The sequence below is a fragment of the Staurois parvus genome, unplaced genomic scaffold (genome assembly GCF_062004578.1).
Source record: "Staurois parvus isolate SC_StPar_1 unplaced genomic scaffold, SC_StPar_1.0 ptg000178l, whole genome shotgun sequence".
In the NCBI taxonomy this organism is placed as follows: Eukaryota; Metazoa; Chordata; class Amphibia; order Anura; family Ranidae; genus Staurois; species Staurois parvus.
This window is the reverse complement of record NW_028317974.1, coordinates 3861706-3885100: the sequence shown is the minus strand read 5'-3', so window position 1 is coordinate 3885100 and position 23395 is coordinate 3861706. Positions and strand designations below refer to the sequence as shown.

The 23395-nt window shown below is 45.7% G+C and overlaps 1 protein-coding gene across 1 annotated transcript in view; it reads left to right on the top strand.

Moving 5' to 3' along the window:
- The first annotated feature begins 7452 nt into the window (after positions 1–7452).
- CDC42SE2 (CDC42 small effector 2) overlaps positions 7453–23395 on the top strand; it is a 190112-nt gene continuing 174169 nt past the window's right edge. The window contains exon 1 of the mRNA XM_089677155.1: positions 7453–7767. The gene's annotated coding sequence lies outside the window, so the exon portion shown is untranslated. The remainder of the gene's footprint in view (positions 7768–23395) is intronic.

The window sequence follows — 23395 nt, the reverse complement described above, 5'->3', positions numbered from 1 at the left end:
ACTTTGTGACACAGCACATTATCTCTTCTTTGATGTTATGTTATGCTGAAAAAAGATTTCCTTCAAAGTGACATGCTGGCTTCATGTATCCATAAGTATATACCACATATACCTATGCGACAATGCTACATTTTATGGATATGTTTGTTGGTAATTTAAGAACATGTCAATTTTTCAGAAATCACGTTAGCATATTGGTTAAGCAGGTATAGCCAAGGCAACTGTTGGAACACTACTAGAGTAGAATAAAACAGAGCAGGACAAAATGTATTACAGCAGGAGCTGGTAGTATGCACCTTAATAGAAAACACACTATGGGGTTGATTTACTAAAAATGGAGAGTGCAAAATTTGGTGCAGCTCTGCATAGAAACCAAACAGCCTCCAGGATTTTTTGTCAAAGCTTATTTGGACAAGCTAAAGTTAGAAGCCGATTGGCTACCATACACAGCTGCATCAGTTTTGCACTTTCCAGTTTTAGTATATCAATCCCTATATGTAAATTAGTGCATAGCGTGAGTTATTATTGCAGTGTTTTAATTTTTGATGATTTTAACCATTTTGCTTAATTGCCATTTCATATTTGTAATATTCTATGAAATATAGGGATTGCTAGTTGTGACGGGATTCACTTTGGGTGGAGGGGCCCATGGAACCCAGCTTACTTTGCAGAGGTTGGGAGACCCCTGTCTCAGATCCCCATATCCCTCTTATGTCCAAGTCATCCTGTGTCTCTTAGGGGCACGGGGTGACTAATGGTCACTGAGAATGCGGTTGGAATTACTTCAGATGGGACAGTAATATTTATCAGTCATATGAAGACTATTTCTGGTTGCTGATTCTGAACTAGACATATGAATTGAAAGAGCTGATCACGCTGGCCTCTCCTCTACTCTAGTGTAGGAGCTGGACCATCTGCTCTGTAGCGATATCCTAATTCATCAAACCATTTTCTAGGTGTGAATTCCCATTCACTTTTTGTTTTGATCACCCAGCTAGCTAACCTAATTAACTTACTGTTTAGAGTTTTAAGTCTATTTCTGTATATAGCTGTGTTTGTATATGATCATGTGGTCAGTCTCAGTGTGCATTGTATAAAAAGCCTGTTTGAGTTTAGAATAAAGAGTTCCATGTTCAGACAGACTAGTGTCGTCTAGTCTTGTATGGTAGGCTGTGGTGCCCGGTGTCGGTGTTTGGACGGGGAAGTGGTATTCTAATGGAAGTACTCAAGTGCAGTCTGGGTCGGTTCCGTTACACTAGTGGACCACATATTTGGAGCTCTGAGTAGCTCAGTGCAATTTCTCCGCCATTCTCTTATCAGCTGTGGTTAAAAGATATCAGCCACATAGAAAGTTGGTTTTGTTTTCAAAGATTCCTCTTCACCTCAGATTTGCAGTGTGAGAAGGAGCAGTAAAGCACAACCATCATATAGCAGTACACTCTATCATCCCTTTTACATGTTTGATTTAAAAACTATCGCTTAATATCTAAAGTGGTAGTAAACTCTTTTTTTATTTTTACCTATAGGTAAGCTTACAATTAAGCTAATCGCAAAACAAGCAAAAGATTTCCCAGCAGCACTGACCAGCCAGCCTGCAAAACAACCAATTTGGTCCTGTCAGACAGTTGTGTTAAAAAAAGAGGGTTTTGTTTGCACACATCTGCAAATACATGTGTAAGCCACAGTCCCACATCAAGGGTCCTCTGTATACTATGGATTTAACTATAATTTTAAAGCCTCTATAGTAGGAGCACATATGTCAATGGATAGGTTAAGGGCAGGTATGCGTGGAGGAGCCCATCCCTCCTTAAAGTACAGGGACGCACGTGACTCTCAGCTATACCAAAATGACAGCAAAGGCATCCAGTATGTCCCTGCATCCAAGTTAACCAGCTACCCAATAAATGGCCACCGTCCCAACCTATAACCAGCCTTGGCAGTAAGGTGCATATGGAAGGGCAATGCACATCGCAAACAAACAAAAGATTTCCCAGCAGTACTTACCAGCCAGCCTGCGAAACAACCAATTTGGTCCTGTCTAACAGTTGCGTCAAAAACAGAGGGTTTTGTTTGCACACATTTGCAAATACATGTGTAAGCCACAGTCCCATGTCAAGGTTCCTCTGTATACTGTGGACCTAACTACAATTTCAAAGCCTCCATAGTAGGAGCGCATGTATCAATGGATTGGTTAAGGGCAGGTGTACCTGGAGGAGCCCATCCCTCCTTACAGTTACAGGGACGCACATTATGCCCAGCTATACCAAAATGACAGCAAAGACATCCACTGCATCCCTGCATCCAAGTTAACCAACTACCCAATAAATGTCCACCGTCCCAATAACCAGCCTTAGCAATAAGGTGCACATGGAGGGGCAATGCTCATTGCAAAACAAACAAAAGATTTCCATTACAATTAAGCTAACCTGTAAGTAAAATTATTATCTTCTAGATGTGCGGAAGTGGCGTCATTGCGGCTCGGCCATTCAAGCTGCTGCAGCGCGTGAACCCAGATTAAGGACTGGCTGATGATGGAAGTCTTTGCAGCAGTGACACATCATAATATTGCCTTGCAGGAAGAAACTTTTTTTTTACTAACTTTCTGGAATTTCTGCTGCACAGCATCCTGGTGAGTCACTGGCAGATCAGTCATTTTTATCTGTGGTTATTGAACAGCGCTTACACTTACCAAAACAAATGGCACTCGGGTCAGAGAGTTGTAGGCTACATTTTTTAAAGTGAACCAGTTAGGGTGTAAAAAGTATCAAAGCTAACAATAAGGATGATGGTCAAGTACCTTCTGGTGTCTCTATATACTGTATCTATGAGACTCCTAAACCCAAATCGTAAATAGAGTAGTGATATGCCTAGTCCTGTTATTCAACAGAAAAAGTGCATGTCAAGGCAAAGAAAAAAAAAAATAGAGTACATATATAATCCCTTTAAATATTCTTCAAGCACAGAAAAGTAAGTGTTGATATGGACTATGTACTTCACGCTCATTTTCCCCAAAGCTTAGTAATTATGATGAAGCCCTGCTAATTTCCATTATCCAATCATGTGACCCCTTTATGAAAAGAAGATGAACTCTTTAGATTACTATTGTAGGACAACAGGTCCTGGCATGCCTTCCCACTATACTGTACCTCCATTAACATTATATGAACTTTACTGATTGGACCACATCGGACTATGGAAGAGGAGATGTCATTAAAAAAAACTGTGGGAGGTGTAGTTTCACTGAGTACAGAGGGCATTGTTACAAAGCTGTGAGAAAACTACATTTCCCCGAGAGCAGTCTTTGGGGAGGAGTAGAGATGTTCTTAGTGAACTGCTTGGGGAGGCTTGGGGCACTTGGTGCCAGGACGGGGAAGAGAGCAGACCTCCAGGCTTGTGTGTTGAGCTGACCAGGAACATGTCCATCAGTGTGGCCTAATCAGCTGCATTCACAACCTTTCAGTGCATCTGCTGCATCCACAGTATTCCAGAGTGGGTTCACTGAAGCTCAAGCCATCAATCCATAAGGGGAGTCTCTGCCATTGGTATCCATGGCTGAAGTGCAAGATTGGTGAGAAGGTTGTCAACCCATGACACATACTGTGTGGCAGGGACTAAGACCTTTAGTCCCCTAACACAGCTTCCTCTTCCTGAACCCTGGGTATTGTCCTGCCTGTTAACCTACCATAGTGTACAATCACGTCATCCATCCAGGATTGTCCCTTTGACCCAGAACTTTCTTTACCTCTGAACCTGTTTCACTTTTTGCTATTGTTTAAATTCTGTAAATTAACTCCATCGAACACACCTCCAATAGTTTGTTTCCTTGAGCTGTATGCAGAGGCAGCCAAATCTCACCAGCTGTTCAGCACTGTAATGGCCCCCAATGATAGCCAGCAGAAAAAGTAGTTGTGATGATATGTACGGTTTTACTAACACATGTCAATGTTGCAAAATTGTGCTTAGGCATTTGTTTTACCCTTAGGCATGAAGGGGTTAATCATAAACATTGTATGTAGGCATGTTCCCTCCTCTCCACTCAGAGGAGTATTCCTTCCTGCACTTCAATGTGTATAACTCTTTTTGGAGCGGAGTCATCCCTTCTGTCATTTTCTGGATGACCACCTCCCATGGAGATGTCTGTTCGGTTGCAGGTTGGTCTATGGATTTCCCACCTACGACAGTAATGGAAGTCTGAACCTATACATCTCTGCTCCTGACACTTTATGGCTGCTTATAACAGTTTGTGGAATATTAAATTGGGGTTGCTTCTGTCTTTTTCCTTCAAGGTTTTTCGGACCATGTTGGACAGCAGTACATCTACAAATTGTTCCTTCAGCCATATTCTGCATCACCCCAGCTGGACTCTCCTACTTGGACCCTTTCACTACGACATATCACTGCTGGACATCTTGCAGTATCAGGGCATGCTGCAAAATGGATTCTACCGCTTTATGCTGACAAAGTGGGTCCTGAGGTCCCTTATTGTTACTGCTTCTCAATACACTGATCCTAAGCTGTTAATTATCTTGTCAAGAGAATTCTGATCTTCCACTGGGAGGAGTAAAATTAAATTAACCTCCTTATCCCCCCCCCCACCAGGGCGGTAATGGCCAGGCCTGTAGGCTGGGGAGGTGGAATCTTAAATGATCAATACAGGCCCCACAATCTCCTGATACAATGACCTAAGTCCTGACCTGGGTACTTGGCTAATATTGGGGCCATTATTGAAAGAGACGTAGGTCACCTACAGTACTTCCCTCTGCAGTGGTTTCAGTGGGTGCTTTTGTTGTGCCACCCCCATCACCACTGTCTAATAGCAGAACCTTTCTCTACACATCAATTTTCAAAGGAAAGTATAATGAAAGCTTTTTTGGTCGCAGTTCTGTTCTGGTTCTCAGGAGTGCACACCTGTACCCAGAATCAGCCAACAGCAGGCCAAAGTTCCCTGTCAGCTGACATCACAGAGCCACTCCAGACTCTGGAAGGATCCCATCCATATTGTTGGGATCCACCCAGCTGCCAGATTGACAACTGACTCCGGCTCTCAGTGCATGGCTCTGGTCCTCAGGCTGTCCTGTACGGAGTGTCTGTGGTCCCCAGGCTGTCCTGTACGGAGTGTCTGTGGTCCCCAGGCTGTCCTGTACGGAGTGTCTGTGGTCCCCAGGCTGTCATATGGGAAGTGTGTGGTCCCCACGCTGTCCTGTACGGAGTGTCTGTGGTCCCCAGGCTGTCCTGTACGGAGTGTCTGTGGTCCCCAGGCTGTCATATGGGAAGTGTGTGGTCCCCACGCTGTCCTGTATGGAGTGTCTGTAGTCCCCAGGCTGTCCTGTACGGAGTGTCTGTTGTCCCCAGCCTGTCCTGTACGGAGTGTCTGTAGTCCCCAGCCTGTCCTGTACGGAGTGTCTGTAGTCCCCAGGCTGTCCTGTATGGAGTGTCTGTAGTTCCCAGGCTGTCCTATGGGAAGTTGGGAAGTGTGTGGTCCCCAGGCTGTCCTGTATGGAGTCTCTGTGGTCCCCAGGCTGTCCTATGGGAAGTTGGGAAGTGTGTGGTCCCCAGGCTGTCCTGTATGGAGTGTCTGTGGTCCCCATGCTGTCCTATGGGAAGTTGGGAAGTGTGTGGTCCCCTGGCTGTCCTGTATGGAGTGTCTGTAGTCCCCAGGCTGTCCTATGGGAAGTTGGGAAGTGTGTGGTCCCCAGGCTGTCCTGTATGGAGTGTCTATAGTCCCCAGGCTGTCCTATGGGAAGTGTGTGGTCCCCATGCTGTCCTGTATGGAGTGTCTGTAGTCCCCAGGCTGTCCTATGGGAAGTGTGTGGTCCCCATGCTGTCCTGTATAGAGTGTCTGTGGTCCCCAGGCTGTCCTGTACTGAGTCTCTGTGGTTCCCAGGCTGTCCTGTACTGAGTGTTTGTGGTCCCCAGGCTGTCCAGTACGGAGTGTCTGTGGTCCCCAGGCTGTCCTGTACGGAGTGTCTGTGGTCCCCAGGCTGTCCTGTACGGAGTGTCTGTGGTCCCAGGCTGTCCTGTACGGAGTGTCTGTGGTCCCCAGGCTGTCCTGTACTGAGTGTTTGTGGTCCCCAGGCTGTCCTGTACTGAGTGTTTGTGGTCCCCAGGCTGTCCAGTACGGAGTGTCTGTGGTCCCCAGGCTGTCCTGTATTTAATGTCTTTGGTCCCCAGGCTGTCCTGTATTGAGTGTCTGTGGTCCCCAGGCTGTCCCGCATTCAATGTCTGTAGTCCTCAGGCTTTCCTGTACGGAGTGTCTATGGTCCCCAGGTTGTCCCGCATTCAATGTCTGTGGTCCGCAGGCTGTCCCGCATTCAATGTCTGTGGTCCGCAGGCTGTCCCGCATTCAATGTCTGTGGTCCGCAGGCTGTCCCGCATTCAATGTCTGTGGTCCCCAGGCTGTCCCGGATTCAATGTCTGTGGTCCCCAGGCTGTCCCGCATTCAATGTCTGTAGTCCGCAGGCTGTCCCGCATTCAATGTCTGTGGTCCCCAGGCTGTCCCGCATTCATTGTCTGTAGTCCCCAGGCTGTCCTGTACAGAGTGTCTGTAGTCCCCAGGCTGTCCCGCATTCAATGTCTGTAGTCCGCAGGCTGTCCCACATTCAATGTCTGTGGTCCGCAGGCTGTCCCGCATTCAATGTCTGTAGTCCCCAGGCTGTCCCGCATTCAATGTCTGTAGTCCGCAGGCTGTCCCGCATTCAATGTCTGTGGTCCCCAGGCTGTCCCGCATTCATTGTCTGTAGTCCCCAGGCTGTCCTGTACAGAGTGTCTGTAGTCCCCAGGCTGTCCCGCATTCAATGTCTGTAGTCCGCAGGCTGTCCCACATTCAATGTCTGTGGTCCGCAGGCTGTCCCGCATTCAATGTCTGTAGTCCCCAGGCTGTCCCGCATTCAATGTCTGTAGTCCGCAGGCTGTCCCGCATTCAATGTCTGTAGTCCGCAGGCTGTCCCGCATTCAATGTCTGTAGTCCCCAGGCTGTGCTGCACGGAGTGTCTATAGTCCCCACGCTGTCCCGCATTCAATGCCTGTAGTCCCCAGGCTGTCCCGCATTCAATGTCTGTGGTCCCCAGGCTGTCCTGTACGGAGTGTCCGTGGTCCCCAGGCTGTCCCGCATTCAATGTCTGTGGTCCCCAGGCTGTCCTGCACGGAGTGTCTGTAGTCCCGAGGCTGTCCCGCATTCAATGTCTGTGGTCCCCAGGCTGTCCTGTACGGACTGTCTATGGTTCCCAGGCTGTCCCGCATTCAATGTCTGTGGTCCCCAGGCTGTCCTGCACGGAGTGTCTATAGTCCCGAGGCTGTCCTGCACGGAGTGTCTATAGTCCCGAGGCTGTCCCGCATTCAATGCCTGCGGTCCCCAGTGCGGAGAGCCGGCTCTCTGAGGCCACCTGTGGCGGCGGAGTGTAGTGCAGAGCAGTGCAGAGAGGGGATGTCATAGCCCGGCCTGTCTTTGTCTCCTCCCCGCTCTGCAGCCCTCATCATACACTGACTCACACCGAGGAGGAGGAGGAGGGGGAGATTTGCAGCCATTCAATCCGCCTGTAGCAGCCATCTTCACTTCCTCTCCTCCTCCGTTGTGGGATCGGAGCTGTACCGGGGTGAGTTCTCTGCCCTCCTCCCTCCCTGGGCTCTGGGAAGCCGGTGCCGGGCTGTGTGCAGCCATTGGCCTGAGCCGGGAGGAGCCGGGCGGGTGGCCGGCCGGCATTGTGGAAGGAGACAGCCGGGATCAGCCCAGGGAATCCTTACACCTCATCATCCAGCCATCAGTGAGCGGTGAGTGGACTCTTCTCTGTCATAGTCATCATGGAGCTGTCCGGGGGGGGAGGGGGCATCCTCCTCATCACTGGGGGAGCCCTGACCACAATGGGGGGGCTCATCCCTGCCTGGGATCATCTGTGCCCCTCATCACACCATCCATTGATCGGTGCTGTGTACTGATGACAGCCCGGGTCCTGCCTGTCACCCGGCACATTCCATCCCTTCATCATGGAGGACACATCACCCACCACTGGGCACATCTGACAGCTCTACATAGCAAGGAGGAGGATCATCCATACCGATTATTAGGCATACACAGCAGATCTCCTCTACACCCGACTGGTCATGGGGACTACTGATCCCTCCATAGTAAATGCTGACACCTGTACCCTCCCCAGCTGTCAGGACTGGCCCTGCACACACCCCACACACAGCACTGATGGTATGCTGGGGAAAGGGGGGATCTATGATCATTACCTGTATGTATGTCATATTAGGATTACACTGTACAACATGATGTCTCCAATACTAATAGCTCTCCTCATTATTCTCATCTCTCCTCAAAAGTTGTTTTTATTCTAAATGAATGGAGGGAGGAAACTGATCATAATTATATCTTTGGCTCATCAAGTTTATTGTTTTAATGAATTAAAGAGGATCCAGGATAAACATGCCTGTTGTGTACTGTGATACATGGAGAGCATACAGCTGGAGTGTGTGCAGGGCGGTTCTAGTGCCGCTGTCAGATCTGCAGCCTGGAGCTTTGCAGAAGGTGTAGTGGGCAGGAATACACCACATCACCACATCCATAGAACAGGTGCTAGACATCTGATGATTGTGGGTGAGTATGACTATTTACAGGGGAACTGGACACACCAGGCTGGCTACTATCATTGAAGGAATGGATGTAGCTATATAGCTACAGATATAGCGCTTTCACACCATGACCCTTAAAGTGTTACAGGGCCCTGCAATCAGTCTGTCTGGGCTTCCACAGTACACACTACATGGACATGCAGTTATTTTAGTAAATATAAACTGCTAAATACCTTTTCTCATCAGCAGTTAGAGCAGTCTTGTGACTTCTATCAGTGTTCAGCAGAGCACTGGTTAAAGTCTGTAGGAGGAGTTTTCATTTTGCTCTAGAAGGATTCTGATCCCCTGACCTCTGTCTGGACAGTGCTGATTGGTCTTGTGCTGATCACATGTACTCTTCCAAGAAGAAAAAAAAAAAAACCTCTCTAGCAATACACACCAAACTGAGCATGTGCAGTGTTTCCACATGATATGTCTTATTGGGAGATAAGATGGGGATACTGGAAGAAGGAGAGGATGAGAGAAGTCAGGAATTTACACAATTCAGAGGATTTGCACCTTAGGTTCTACAGTGAGTATAACAAGCATGTTTTACTGCATATACAGACTGATTTTACTGTTGTCAGTTTAGTAACACTTTAATTAGAATAGATCAGCAGAAGGGAACATGGAAAATAACTGGGCTCATTCCCACCATGTCCCGTATAATAACTGGGCTCATTCCCACCATGTCCCGTATAATAACTGGGCTCATTCCCACCATGTCCCGTATAATAACTGGGCTCATTCCCACCATGTCCCGTATAATAACTGGGCACATTCCCACCATGTCCCGGAAAATAACTGGGCACATTCCCACCATGTCCCGGAAAATAACTGGGCTCATTCCCACCATGTCCCGGAAAATAACTGGGCTCATTCCCACCATGTCCCGGAAAATAACTGGGCTCATTCCCACCATGTCCCGGAAAATAACTGGGCTCATTCCCACCATGTCCCGGAAAATAACTGGGCTCATTCCCACCATGTCCCGGAAAATAACTGGGCTCATTTCCACCATGTCCCGTATAATAACTGGGCTCATTCCCACCATGTCCCGTATAATAACTGGGCTCATTCCCACCATGTCCCGCATAATAACTGGGCTCATTCCCACCATGTCCCGCATAATAACTGGGCTCATTCCCACCATGTCCCGCATAATAACTGGGCTCATTCCCACCATGTCCCGCATAATAACTGGGCTCATTCCCACCATGTCCCGGATAATAACTGGAATCATTCACACCATGTCCCGGATAATAACTGGGCTCGTTCACACCATGTCCCGGATAATAACTGGGCTCGTTCACACCATGTCCCGGATAATAACTGGGCTCGTTCACACCATGTCCCGGATAATAACTGGGCTCGTTCACACCATGTCCCGGATAATAACTGGGCTCGTTCACATCATGTCCCATGACCTGCATAGATCAGCACAAGGTAACATGGAATATAATTGGGGTCATTTACAGCATGTCCTTGATCAGCATAGAGTCCAAGGCAACATGGAAAATAACTGGGCTTTCTCAGGCCACGGCCCAGCAAATAACTGGGCTCTCTCAGGCCACGGCCCAGCAAATAACTGGGCTCTCTCAGGCCACGGCCCAGCTAATAAGTGGGCTCTCTCAGGCCACGGCCTGGCAAATAAGTGGGCTCTCTCAGGCCACGGCCCTGCAAATAAGTGGGCTCTCTCAGGCCACGGCCCGGCAAATAAGTGTGCTCTCTCAGGCCACGGCCCGGCAACTAAGTGGGCTCTCTCAGGCCACGGCCCGGCAAATAAGTGGGCTCTCTCAGGCCACGGCCCGGCAAATAAGTGGGCTCTCTCAGGCCACGGCCCGGCAAATAAGTGGGCTCTCTCAGGCCACGGCCCGGCAAATAAGTGGGCTGTCTCAGGCCACGGCCCGGCAAATAAGTGGGCTGTCTCAGGCCACGGCCCGGCAAATAAGTGGGCTGTCTCAGGCCACGGCCCGGCAAATAACTGGGCTTTCTCAGGCCACGGCCCTGCAAATAAGTGGGCTCTCTCAGGCCACGGCCCGGCAAATAAGTGGGCTCTCTCAGGCCACGGCCCGGCAACTAAGTGGGCTCTCTCAGGCCACGGCCCGGCAAATAAGTGGGCTGTCTCAGGCCACGGCCCGGCAAATAACTGGACTGTCTCAGGCCACGGCCCGGCAAATAACTGGGCTCTCTCAGGCCACGGCCCGGCAAATAACTGGGCTCTTTCATGCCTTGTCCCTTGATCAGCAAAGATCAGCACAAGGGAACCTGGAAAATAACTGGACCATTCACACCGTGTCCCTTGATCAGAATAGATCAGCACAAGGGAACATGGGAAATAACTGGAACATGCACACAATGTCCCTTGATCATTGTAGATCTATGCAAGGGAACATAAAAAAATAATTGGGCTAATTTACAGTATGTCCTTTGATCAGCATAGATCAGTGCAAGGGAACATGGAAAATAACTGGGTCTATTCACACCATGTCCCTTGATCAGCACAAGAGAACATGAAAATTAATTGGGATTATTTGCACCATGCCCCTTGATCAGTGTAGATCAACACAAGGGAACATGGAAATTAACTGGGCTCATTCATACTATGTGCATTGATTAGCACAAGGGAACATGGAAAAAAAACTGGGCTCATTCACACCATCCCTTTATCAGCATAAGGTCAGCACAAAGGAACATGGAAATTAACTGGGCTCATTCACACTATGCCCCTTGATTAGTGTCGATCAGCATAAGGGAACATAGAAATTAACTGGGTTCATTCACACTGTGCCCCTTAATCAGTGTCAATCAGCATAAGGGAACTAGGAAATTAATTGGGCTCATTCACACTATGTCACTTGATTAGCACAAGGGATCATGGAAAATAACTGGGCTCATTCACACCATGTCCCTTGATCAGTATAGATCAACACAAGGGGACATAGAAAATAACTGGGCTCATTCACACCATGTCCCTTGATCAGTATAGATCAACACAAGTGGACATAGAAAATAACTGGGCTCATTCACACCATGTCCCTTGATCAGTATAGATCAACACAAGTGGACATAGAAAATAACTGGGCTCATTCACACCATGTCCCTTGATCAGTATAGATCAACACAAGTGGACATAGAAAATAACTGGGCTCATTCACACCATGTCCCTTGATCAGTATAGATCAACGCAAGGGAACATGGAAAATAACTGGGCTCATTCACACCATGTCCCTTGATCAGTATAGATCAACACAAGGGAACATGGAAAACAACTGGGCTCATTCACACCATGTCCCTTGATCAGTATAGATCAACGCAAGGGAACATGGAAAATAACTGGGCTCATTCACACCATGTCCCTTGATCAGTATAGATCAACACAAGGGAACATGGAAAACAGCTGCCATGTACACACCATGCATGTGCAGTGGCGAGCATTGAATACAAATCCTTCAGAAAGCACAAGACCTGTGTGAAGTGTTTAATTTGTGACACTTCAAGTTTGGACCACTATTGGTTTGGGGGGGGGGGGGGGGGGGCACGTGCGGGAGCCATGTTTTTACTGCCCCTTAACCACTCCTCCTTTAACTGGAAAGGCAGCGACCAGGGATTTACACATGCAGGAGTTATACCCCCAGTTGCGTTTGTCAGGCACTACTAGCAGCCAAACGCGACCCGTTCGAGCAAATGGGACTGCAGTGAAACCACCCCAGAACCGCGTGCAGTTATGGCGCAGTAGAACTGCATTAAGGGCGTTAAAACAGGTGGTGAGAAGGGGATACAACACCTCATTACCGTCTGTCAGATGCTCTCTAGAGAGCGCTCCCAATATGGATATATATACATCTAAAGGTATATAGTGTGTGTGTATATATATATATATATATATATATATATACTAGTACTGCAGTTTTTCTATTCTATCTACTTCATAGAATTCTCAGTCTTGCCACAATCATCCTCCTTCCCTTTCAGTTCCTCTTCAACGTACTGTATGTCTTAATACTTTTACTCTGGCTAATCTCTTCTCCCTTTGTACCCTGGATGCACAATTGCAGAAGAGCCTTAGAATAGCGGGTCCCAAAATAATTAAGCAGAACAAGACTGATCTTCATTGCTTTCTGTGGGCTTTATCCAGATGCTCATATTTTCAAAACGGTCATTGAAGGCTCATTCACATGGGCGGCCAGTGGGCAGTAAAAGCAGGTGGTTGAGCTGCAGAAATGCAGCTGCTGAGGACTGTACATGTGCCATGGCCAGAATGTTTTGCGCCACAGCAAAAAGTTAAACTGCATATTACATTTATTGGGCAGTACCGCTACTGAACGCAACCCATTTAAACGAATGGGGGCCACGCCGCAACTGCATACAATGCACACAGTTGCGGCATAGTGAGTCAGAATTTTGAGGGTTAAAACAGTAGACATATCACCTCTCTACCTGTAGTTTCATGTGTGAATGAGCCAATTTTTGAGCATTTAGGAGTTACCCATATAGTTTGATTCGGATGACAGACCTAGTCTTCTATCTATGGACCTGTGTAGAGGGTGTTCGTCTTTTTCTATTTTTGATCAGTCGCTAATTGGTGGAGTTTGTGGGGCAGCACAGTGGCTAAATGATTAACACTTCCGCCCGGCAGTACTAGGGTTGTTGGTTCGAATCCCAGCCATGGCACCTCCTGCCTGGAGTTTGCATGTTCTCCCTGTGCCTGCATAGGTTTCCTCCGGGTAGTCCGGTTTCCTCCCACACTCCAAAGACATGCTGGTAGTTAAATTGGCTCCTGTCTAAATTGGTCCTAATATGTGTATGTATGAATGTGAGTTAGGGAACCTTAGATTGTATGCTCCTTGAGGGTTAGGGACTGATGTGAATGTACAATATATATATATATATGTCTAAAGTGCTGCGTAAATGAACGGCGCTATATAAGTACCTGAAATAAATAAATAAGTTTGTTGATTTAGTCATATGCTAATAATAAAGCCTACCTTCATTCACACTAGCGGTCTGGGGGCGGTAAATCCCTGCCATTAAGCCACACTTTTGCTGCCCTGTCAATCAGTACCCCTGTAGCTGCAGAAGCAACAGCTGGGGGTGTACACAAGCTGCAACAGTTGCTTTTACCGGGGTAGTGCCTGCCAAATGTAACCTATTCAAGTGAATGGGGCTGCTCTGCAGTGCATGTGGTTGTGATGTGCTAGTGTGGCATTCAAGAGGTTAAAGCAGGCAATGAAGCAGTGATACAACACCCCCTCTCCACCTGCCAAATGCACTCTGAAGAGTGATCTGAGAACATTTCACTCTTCAGAGACCAAAGCTACTGTACACAAGCCCTTAGTGAAGAGAAATCAGATGGCAAAAGAAACAACAAAACACCCCTAAAAAAGGTTATAATCTTTTCTCGCTCTACTGGAAAAAGTGTTTTATTTTTTTATTGCTGTCTGTGCCCTTTGCTTCCTGTTCTGTCTGACACATGTCAAATAAGCAGGAAGTATATGAGTTGAAATGTTGACAGCAGTGCTACTTCTTCAACACTCTATCCAAAACTAACAAAAAAAGGGTTTAAGCTAGAGTTAAGATTTAAAGTAAAATAAAACCTGCAAAATAAAAGAGAATGAGATATTTAGGGTAGAAGACACTGTTTGTTGTGCCATACATCTTTCCCCTGGCTGAAGGCAGTTGTATACCAGGAGTAGTGCAGGGTATCCGGATGAATGAATTGCCATGCACATGTGCAGGAATTGCATCATTCTGATCCAGCCGATCAATGGGGCCGAAAACAAATGAACAGAAGACCAGGAGAAGATGAAAGTAATGGTGACAAGCAATGAGAGTGATTGCAGATGCTGCAGCGCTAGAGCGGGGCACTTTACAAAGTAAGTGTACAGTAATGTGCAGATATGCTGTGCATACCTGTGCATTATGGCCATACATGGATCGAAATTTGGACAGTTCAGCAGTGACCAGCTGAATTTTGATCCATGTATGGGCTAACTGGTTGTACACAAGGCGATCTGTCAGGGTTTTTACCGACAGATGTAGCCGGCTACGCTGATCATTGTATTCTGCCTGCAGGGAAGGCTCCCCACCAGCAGAATACAATAGCTCAACGGGACTGATTCCCCCATCCAGATCAAGTGTGTGGATTGGGGGAATCAGGTAATTTTTTAAGTCAACCCACTAGTTGAACGAATAAAAAGAAAAAAAAATGAATCGTGTTGATCCAGGGAATATCCAATTGCATCTCAGGGAATCAAGAAGGATTTTCTTTCCCCTGCAGGAGCAAATTGGATCATGCTTTGCTGGTTTTTTTTGCCTTCCTCTGGATCAATGGTGGGTATAGGACTATACTTTTTTTTTTTTGGTTGCACTGGATGGACTTTTGTCTTTTTTCAGCCAGACTAACTATGTAACTATATGTATAGCCTGCCTAAAGGTCCACCGAGGACAAAACCTCTTTCTATTTTCAATGTCTATATGGATAGGTTACTTGGCCTGATTTATAATTCACACTTGTGCTACTATTAGGAATTTGTTGAATTGCACAGAAGGGCAAGTTAAAGCATATCTAAAACCAATACTTACATTTTTTTTTTTTAATTATTATTATTTTTAGCTTTTGATGGAATCGGGGAGCATTAAAACCCCTGGTAGATTCTAGTAACAATGGTCAGCAGGGCAAATTTCCCCAGAAGGACAGCAAAAAAGCCCAAGCATTCCCCCCACTGTGTACCATCGTTCCTTCCTATTGCACTAATTAAGTAATTTGTCAGGGGGTCAGAAGAATGAACCACAGGGCACCTTGGGAGGACACAGGAATCTGACACTCCCAGAAGTGTCAAATGGTGTAGAAATTGGTATAGGCTGCACTGCTGGAGAGGAGGAGAGGTAGGAGACAGCAGCCGATGGAGAGTACTACATCTTCTCTTCCTGCTAACATTTGGCTGATTTTTATCTTATAAAGTGCTTTTTACGCTTTTTTTTTTTTTACTGAAGCACCAGGAAATAATGTGTTGTACAGATTGCAGTTTCAGTACAGGAAAATATTCTGACACGTGACATGTAGAGATGGGTTGTTTTTCAGAAGCTTATTAACTAGTAGGAAACAAGGGTGAGATCCAGGCAGCACAGGTGCATGCTCTCAGGAAGGGGCTCACCATATTGATTTTCTAAGACATACTTTGAAGACGCTGGGAAACTAATCTAGAGATAAGCTATGGAGGAAATTGTTGTGCAGTTGTGAGATTTACTATTCATTTTCAGCCTTTTTTATCACTTCAGTTAGATTCTGGCTTTACTGATATTATTTGATGATATATATTTTTTAAACATGTTGCTTCAGCTCATCTTGTGTATTCATAAAGGTTTATTCATTTACAGTCATTTTGTTTTATTTCACCATGCAGTTATTATTAACCTTCTGTGATTTGGACAAAAATCAGATCTGTGACAGTGACATTTAAAAGCAATTGCGGTATGAAAGTTGTGTGAATAAAACTGCCCCTTCTGTCTCAAGCTGTGGTCTGTAGCTCTTGGGCCTAATTTCTAGAGTCATCCAGCAGTTCTCAGGTTGTGTACAAACGTGACGATTCAAATAATAATGTTTTGTATTAAAATCCCAACTGCGAATAAAAAAGTCCTTGTAGTGGTTCCCCCCCTTCTCCATGCATAGGGTTAAAGGCATGTTAAGTCTGAGGCAGTGATCTTCAAACTATTGCCTGGGGCTGGATGTGGCCCTTTGCCTTCCTTTTAGCTTTTAAAACTAACAATAGGGCATAATCCCTGCCACTGAAACCAATAGCGGAGTACTTTTCCTACCACTAACATCAGTGATGGGGCACTATTCCCTCCCACTGACATCAATGATGGGGTACTATTCCCTCTGACTGACACCAATGATGGGGCACTATTCCCTCCCACTGACACCAATGATGGGGCATTATTCCCTTTCACTGGCACCAATGATGGGGCACTCTTCCCTCCCACTGACACCAATGATGGGGCACTCTTCCTCCCACTGGCACCAATGATGGGGAACTCTTCCCTCCCACTGACACCAATGATGGGGCACTCTTCCCTCCCACTGACACCAATGATGGGGCACTCTTCCCTCCCACTGACACCAATGATGGGGCACTATTCCCTCCCACTGACACCAGTGATGGGGCACTATTCCCTCCCACTGACACCAGTGATGGGGCACTATTCCCTCCCACTGACACCAGTGATGGGGCACTATTCCCTCCCACTGACACCAGTGATGGGGCACTATTCCCTCCCACTGACACCAGTGATGGGGCACTATTCCCTCCCACTGACACCAGTGATGGGGCACTATTCCCTCCCACTGACACCAGTGATGGGGCACTATTCCCTCCCACTGACACCAATGATGGGGCACTATGCTTTTTAGTGACGCCAATAATCGGGCACTATTCCTCTCACTGACACCAATCTTGGGGCACTATCCCTCCCATTAGTACCAATGATTGGAGAATATTCCTTCCAAAGTCTTGTTTTCTCTAAACTATTTACATAATACATATTCTGTGAATAAAAGAGGGGAGAGGAGAGTGGATAAATGACATTGTGGAGCTCATAGCCTCAGAAGGTCGGAGCGTGTCTTCTCCTTGTAATAGAGAGGTTGGCATTTCCCTTTGCTCTCAGAGATTGTCTCTGTGTCTTAATTTGTTTATTGGTGTGTAATTCTCATAATTCCTCGGAATGTAGGAAATGGCTGCATCATGTGATGCTGAACAGCTAAATTCTGATTGGTGGGGTGGTTAAAGGGTCCTCTATTAACCATGCAGTCTCTGAGTGATTATATGTGTAGACATAAGAACCCTTCTGTTGCTATTTTGAGGGAAATGCGGCTATTTGACAGGAATTGGAAGGAGCCACGGCCACTCTTCTTTCAGTCATACATTTCACTAGCTATTATACAAATGGCAATCACACTGCATGACTTTGGGAACAATAGGTAAAATTGATTTTAGACTTTTTTTTTTTTTAACTTCTAGGACATGCACTCTGGTATCAAAGTATAAAACATTGATTTACCCTACAAAAGTTTGATTGATCTTTTTTTTATGCTGACCATGACTCTGGGCACCATCCGGCTCTTTCGGTGTTCTATTTAAATGTTGTAATGCCAGGTGGTAAATTGTTGACCGAACACTGACTACATCCGATTGGTCGCAGTCACTATTCAGGTTGTTTAGTGGGAATATCTGAATCAGTTGATTTCTCATGTTCACCATGTGGGGCTGAGCAAGAGAAATCTAAATGTTTTTGGCTTTTGGTTTTAATTTCTTCCATTTCTATTTTATGAACCTGAGATCCTGCCAGTAATAGGCTTTGCACAACTTCCTGCCCTATACTGGCAATGGTCTGCGGGTGACTCCCTATTTAGAAGCAGCAATGTCATCCTATGATGAACACTCTGACTGTGGGCTATAGGCTGACACATCAATGGAGAGTGCCAGTACCTACAGCTTGGTGGTTCACAGTGAGGTCTGCCAACTTTCTATAGATACAGCCTCTCCTCTGGTCTTGGCCCCATTAAATGACATCAACGTCTGAAGAGCATAATTTGTACCCCCTTTGCTTTGAACATGGATGCACAAGACATGATGGGATATGTTGCATGTTAAGATGTGTTGCCTTAAGGCAGCTGATTCATTTTGAACAGGATGGCAGTATTGTGGGATGTGGTGGGGTGTTTCTCACCACCATCTTTGTAGATGTCTAGTGCCATGGGTTTGTGAGCCTCTGGGGCCCTTCTAATTGCACGTTTACAGGTCTGCTGATATAATTGTATGTAGATCCTAACGTGATCACAACTTAACTGTCATCCTGTTTTTGAGTCTGACAACTGCTAGAAAACAATTACAATATGACCTCCTTATCATTTTTAGGTTAGATTGTGTTAGGTCAGAAACTATACAGCTGATGGTGAGATAAAGTGTACGCATACAGAGTGGGGCGTTCCTAAAGCCTAATACGCACGATCAGAAAATCATCATGAAAAATACCGCTTTGTAAGCAACCGTACGATAATCTGATTATCATACGCAGCTTTTGTCTGCAATTGTGGGCAGCACAGTGGCTAAATGGTTAGCACTTCTACCTGGCAGTACTAGGGTCGCTGGTTCAAATCTCAACCACGGCACCACCTGCCTGGAGTTTGAATGTTCTCCCTGTGCCTGCGTGGGTTTCCTCTGGGTACTCCAGTTTCCTCCCACACTCAAGTCATGTGGGTAGGTGAATTGGTTCCTGTCTAAATTGGCCCTAGTATGTGTATGTATGAATGTGAGTTAGGGACCTTAGATTGTACGCCCCTTGAGGGTTAGGACTGTTGTGAATGTACAATATATATGTAAAGTGCTGCGTAAATTGACGGTGCTATATAAGTACCTGAAATAAATCAATAAAATAAATAAATTATTAGGACAAGCACAAACATTTTTCTTGTATGATACCAGATTGTACGTTTTCCATTTAATCAGTACAGTTTTTGTCTGAAAATACAATACAAATATCCTGTTGTGCAAGAATTTTCCTAACTTTAGTAACCTCTTCACTTTCAATATGAGACTAGCATGCAAAAAAAAAAAAACCCAGACGATCATTCATCCAATATTCTCATTGTGTGTACAGGGCTGTAAACGTGGCTCAGAGCTTAACGATTTCCCCGTTTTACTGAAAATATCCAAAATCTGCAGTTTTCAGCCTGTGCTATATTTAAAAATGTCATATATTGGGTTGAGATCAGATTACTACCAGGACCCTGTATGAGAACAGGTGTCTGAGCTGCATGGGTTGCGTGGCAACATTTCGGAGTTATACTCCCTATTTGCAGACCAACGCCCCAAACATCCTTACCAAATGGATTGGGAATTGGAGTTATGGGAAACTATAGAGGCAGAGGGCTGGTCCCAATGGTCAACCATGTTGCATAGGGGAATCCTCAACACTTCCCTGGTGGAGGCGAATTACAGTGCTGTCCCGTTGGTCTCTCATTCCGAGACGGTTGGCTAAGATCTTTCCTGTTGCCCCGCCGCTATGTTTCAGGGGGTGTGGGCATGAAGACACTATGTTCCACATCTGGTGGACATGTCCAAAGATTCAGTGGTTTTTGGACCAGTATATTCAACTTACTTTACTCAGTAACTGGGCTTAATATCCCCAAAAATGCAAAGATGGAGCTTTTCTCCGACTTGTCGAGCGAGATACCCAAGCATCTCAGAACCCTCTCCGATATCTTTTCAACAGCCAAAATCACTGTGGCGCGAGCGTGGAAAAACACCTGTGATAGTCAAACATGAAATTTACGCTAGTCAAGCATAACATTTCCTGGATTATGATCAATGAGAAATTGGTCAGCGTCGTCCAGGACAAACAGCCTTGATTTCAAAAGTTATGGAATCCCTGGATCAGATATCTCCAATCTCCCTAGTGGGTGGAGTAGCCTGGGGGTCAGTAGTCGGGAACAGGGCAATCAGTCTCATTCTACACTTTTCTTTTCTCCATTCTCTCTTTGTTACTCCGTCCCTCTTTCCTCACTGCTACTTGACTCTTTTATTGACCTTTTATTGCTGTATTGGTCCAAACTTGGAGGGTTCCCTGGCCTAACATGGATGTTGTCGGACACTGGGAACCTTATATGGTTTTATCGTAATTGTTTATTCTGTCTGAACACTTCTTAGTTACATTACATATCGTGTATCTGTGAGATTTTCTGTGATGTTAGAATCTCCATGTCATCTATTTAAGCATAGATGGGACCTCTGTGTATTATAAGTGGGAAATACCTTAATCCTTAGGGCATAGTTGACTGTGGTCCTCATTTCCATGGTGCTGGGCTGCTGCCTAGTGAGGAGTGGGCAGTACGGTCCCTTCTTGCTGCCTTACGATATGATGTGGTTATATGACATTTGTTTTTTTGGACTTTGTACCATACTGTCTTGGAAAACTTGTTTTCAATAAACATGTGACAACAATCAAATACATTTTCTTTTTTTCAACAGTTGGCAAATAATGTAAATATAAAAAGGCGGTATTATATATACAGTGGTACCTCGGTTTACGAACGCCTCGGTTAATGTAATTTTCGGTTTACGAATGAAAATCCATTGAAAATGAATGCCTGGGTTTACAAATTTTTTTGGAATATGAAGCAAGTTTTCCCAGGATGAATTGCTCCTGGGAGGTTTATAGCACTGCCCCCATGCATGCTGGAGTCTGTGGGTAGCACGTGGCATTGAGCGTGGAGGTGTTTTTCAATGCATTCCTATGGGAAACCGCGTTTTGGTTTACGAATTTTTCACAATACAAAACATCCCGGAGAACACATTAAATTTGTAAACTGAGGTACCACTGTATTATCAATTAAACTATATAAATGATATCAATACAATTACAAAATTATAAATAAATACATTCCCTTCGTAAAGGTGGGCTGTGACCCACTGAAACGCCAGTGAATAAAGCCTTGGACATTTATGCTCATTTGATGCCTGTGAGTGCCCTGACCTTCATGTTTATTTGCTAAATAATTGAACACGTATGCTTGAAATGTATTTTCGGTTCAGGCCTTACTAAAGTGACATGAAAACCATGAAAAGTAGCTCTGTGCTCCTGTACAGTAGAGGGAGAGAGGAGCTAAGAGGATAGGGCTTTATAACCTCATTCTGATCTCTCAGGGATGACAAAGTGCAATGTAAGGGAAACGTCTAGTAGGATCTTTTGCTACGAAGTCGGGTTTAGAAAGACCGGATTTATGTGACTTGCTAACTGCGGAAGTATAAAGCACATTAGGAAGTGAAAATGTGAGAAGATATTATGTTACTCATTTTACACTAAAATACTAAGACTAGTATTGACGGCAGAGATCAGATGGATGCCATTGTCCTTTTAAGAGCTGTTCACACAAGCAGTAATCCATTATTGCATGCTCTGATGAGAATTCTGCTGATCATGTGCTGCACTCTTTCAGTTCATGAAATAGTTGTAATGGTTTCACTTTAACACGTGCCTTTAACTGCTGCTTGAAAGCTTAATAAGTTAGGAATTAATACATTATACGTACACTTGGAATACAGTTTACCCGTTAACTTTCTTGCTTATTTGCTGTTCCTTTTATATGATTCTTGGGATTTACATACCCCTGCAACAATGAATATGCAAGTGCATATTCCTATTAGTCAGTCTGGCTTGGTTCACATCTGTGCGGGTGGTGCTGCTGCGAAAATCCGTGCAGCCGCACCACCAGCACAGAGGAATGCGGACCCGCGGGCGGGTGCTGTTCTAATGGCCCACCACCTGCACTGGAGAATGCAAACATACTGGGAACCAAGGTTCCCATGTGGGCTGCGTTTTCAGAAGAAGTGCAGGGACTTCTTCTCTGCGTGTCACGGGAGTCCATTCAAATTAATGGGCTCTCATGCCCGCGCAAAATGCGGCCCGCGTGGCCTCATATACGTGAACCAGGGGTCACTGTAGCTTTGCAGTTTCTGGTGTCACCTGTACATCTCAAGCTTTAATCCTCAGGCACACTGGACATTTTTACAGCGGCTGGTTTTGGCTTTTGGCGGGTTTTTTTCTGCAGCCAGTAAACTCCCCAGCATGTTATCCTATGTGTCCATGCGCACACAGACTGTAATCAGTGTTTTTTGATGGATGTTTTTTGACTGGGAAAAAACCCCAGAACTAGTGGGTTTCTAGAGGAGTTTTTTAGCTGTAAAAACAGTCTAACACTGTAAAACACGGCAAACCAGCGTTTTTGGACGCTGTAAAACACGGCAAACCAGCGTTTTTGGACGCTGTAAAACACGGCAAACCAGCGTTTTTGGGCGCTGTAAAACACGGCAAACCAGGGTTTTTGGGCGCTGTAAAACACGGCAAACCAGGGTTTTTGGGCGCTGTAAAACACGGCAAACCAGGGTTTTTGGGCGCTGTAAAACACGGCAAACCAGGGTTTTTGGGCGCTGTAAAACACGGCAAACCAGCGTTTTTGGGCGCTGTAAAACACGGCAAACCAGCGTTTTTGGGCGCTGTAAAACACGGCAAACCAGCGTTTTTGGGCGCTGTAAAACACGGCAAACCAGCGTTTTTGGGCGCTGTAAAACACGGCAAACCAGCGTTTTTGGGCGCTGTAAAACACGGCAAACCAGCGTTTTTGGGCGCTGTAAAACACGGCAAACCAGCGTTTTTGGGCGCTGTAAAACACGGCAAACCAGCGTTTTTGGGCGCTGTAAAACACGGCAAACCAGCGTTTTTGGACGCTGTAAAACATGGCAAACCAGCGTTTACGGGCGCTGTAAAACACGGCAAACTGGCGTTTTTGGACTTTTTTTGAGCAAATTTTTTTTTCTGTAAAGAGATGCATGGTAGTGTGTTTTTGCCACATTTTGCATTTTCATTCTGCCCAGCAACAAAAAAGTTCCACTTTAACAAAAACAAAGCTGAATAAACCGTGTCAAAAACGCAAAAAAACTGCAAAAAGCACTGGAGAAAGTATCAAACGCAAAATACATATATGTGAACCAAGCCTGAAACTGCTTTTGAACAATATTCGTTAGGCAGGTGGTATCCTCTCTGTGGTGGCCCCTCCTGTATTACCACCTAAAGGATTACAACACTGCGCAGTGGAATAAAGGTTGATTGGCTCACAGTGCTGGCAGTGCAAGTCTTGGGCTCCATGCACACTGCGCGTTATGATAAAGCTGGTAACGTTAGCTGTGTAAAGTCACGTTAAAAACTTTTCAGCTTTTTATAGCATTAGCGT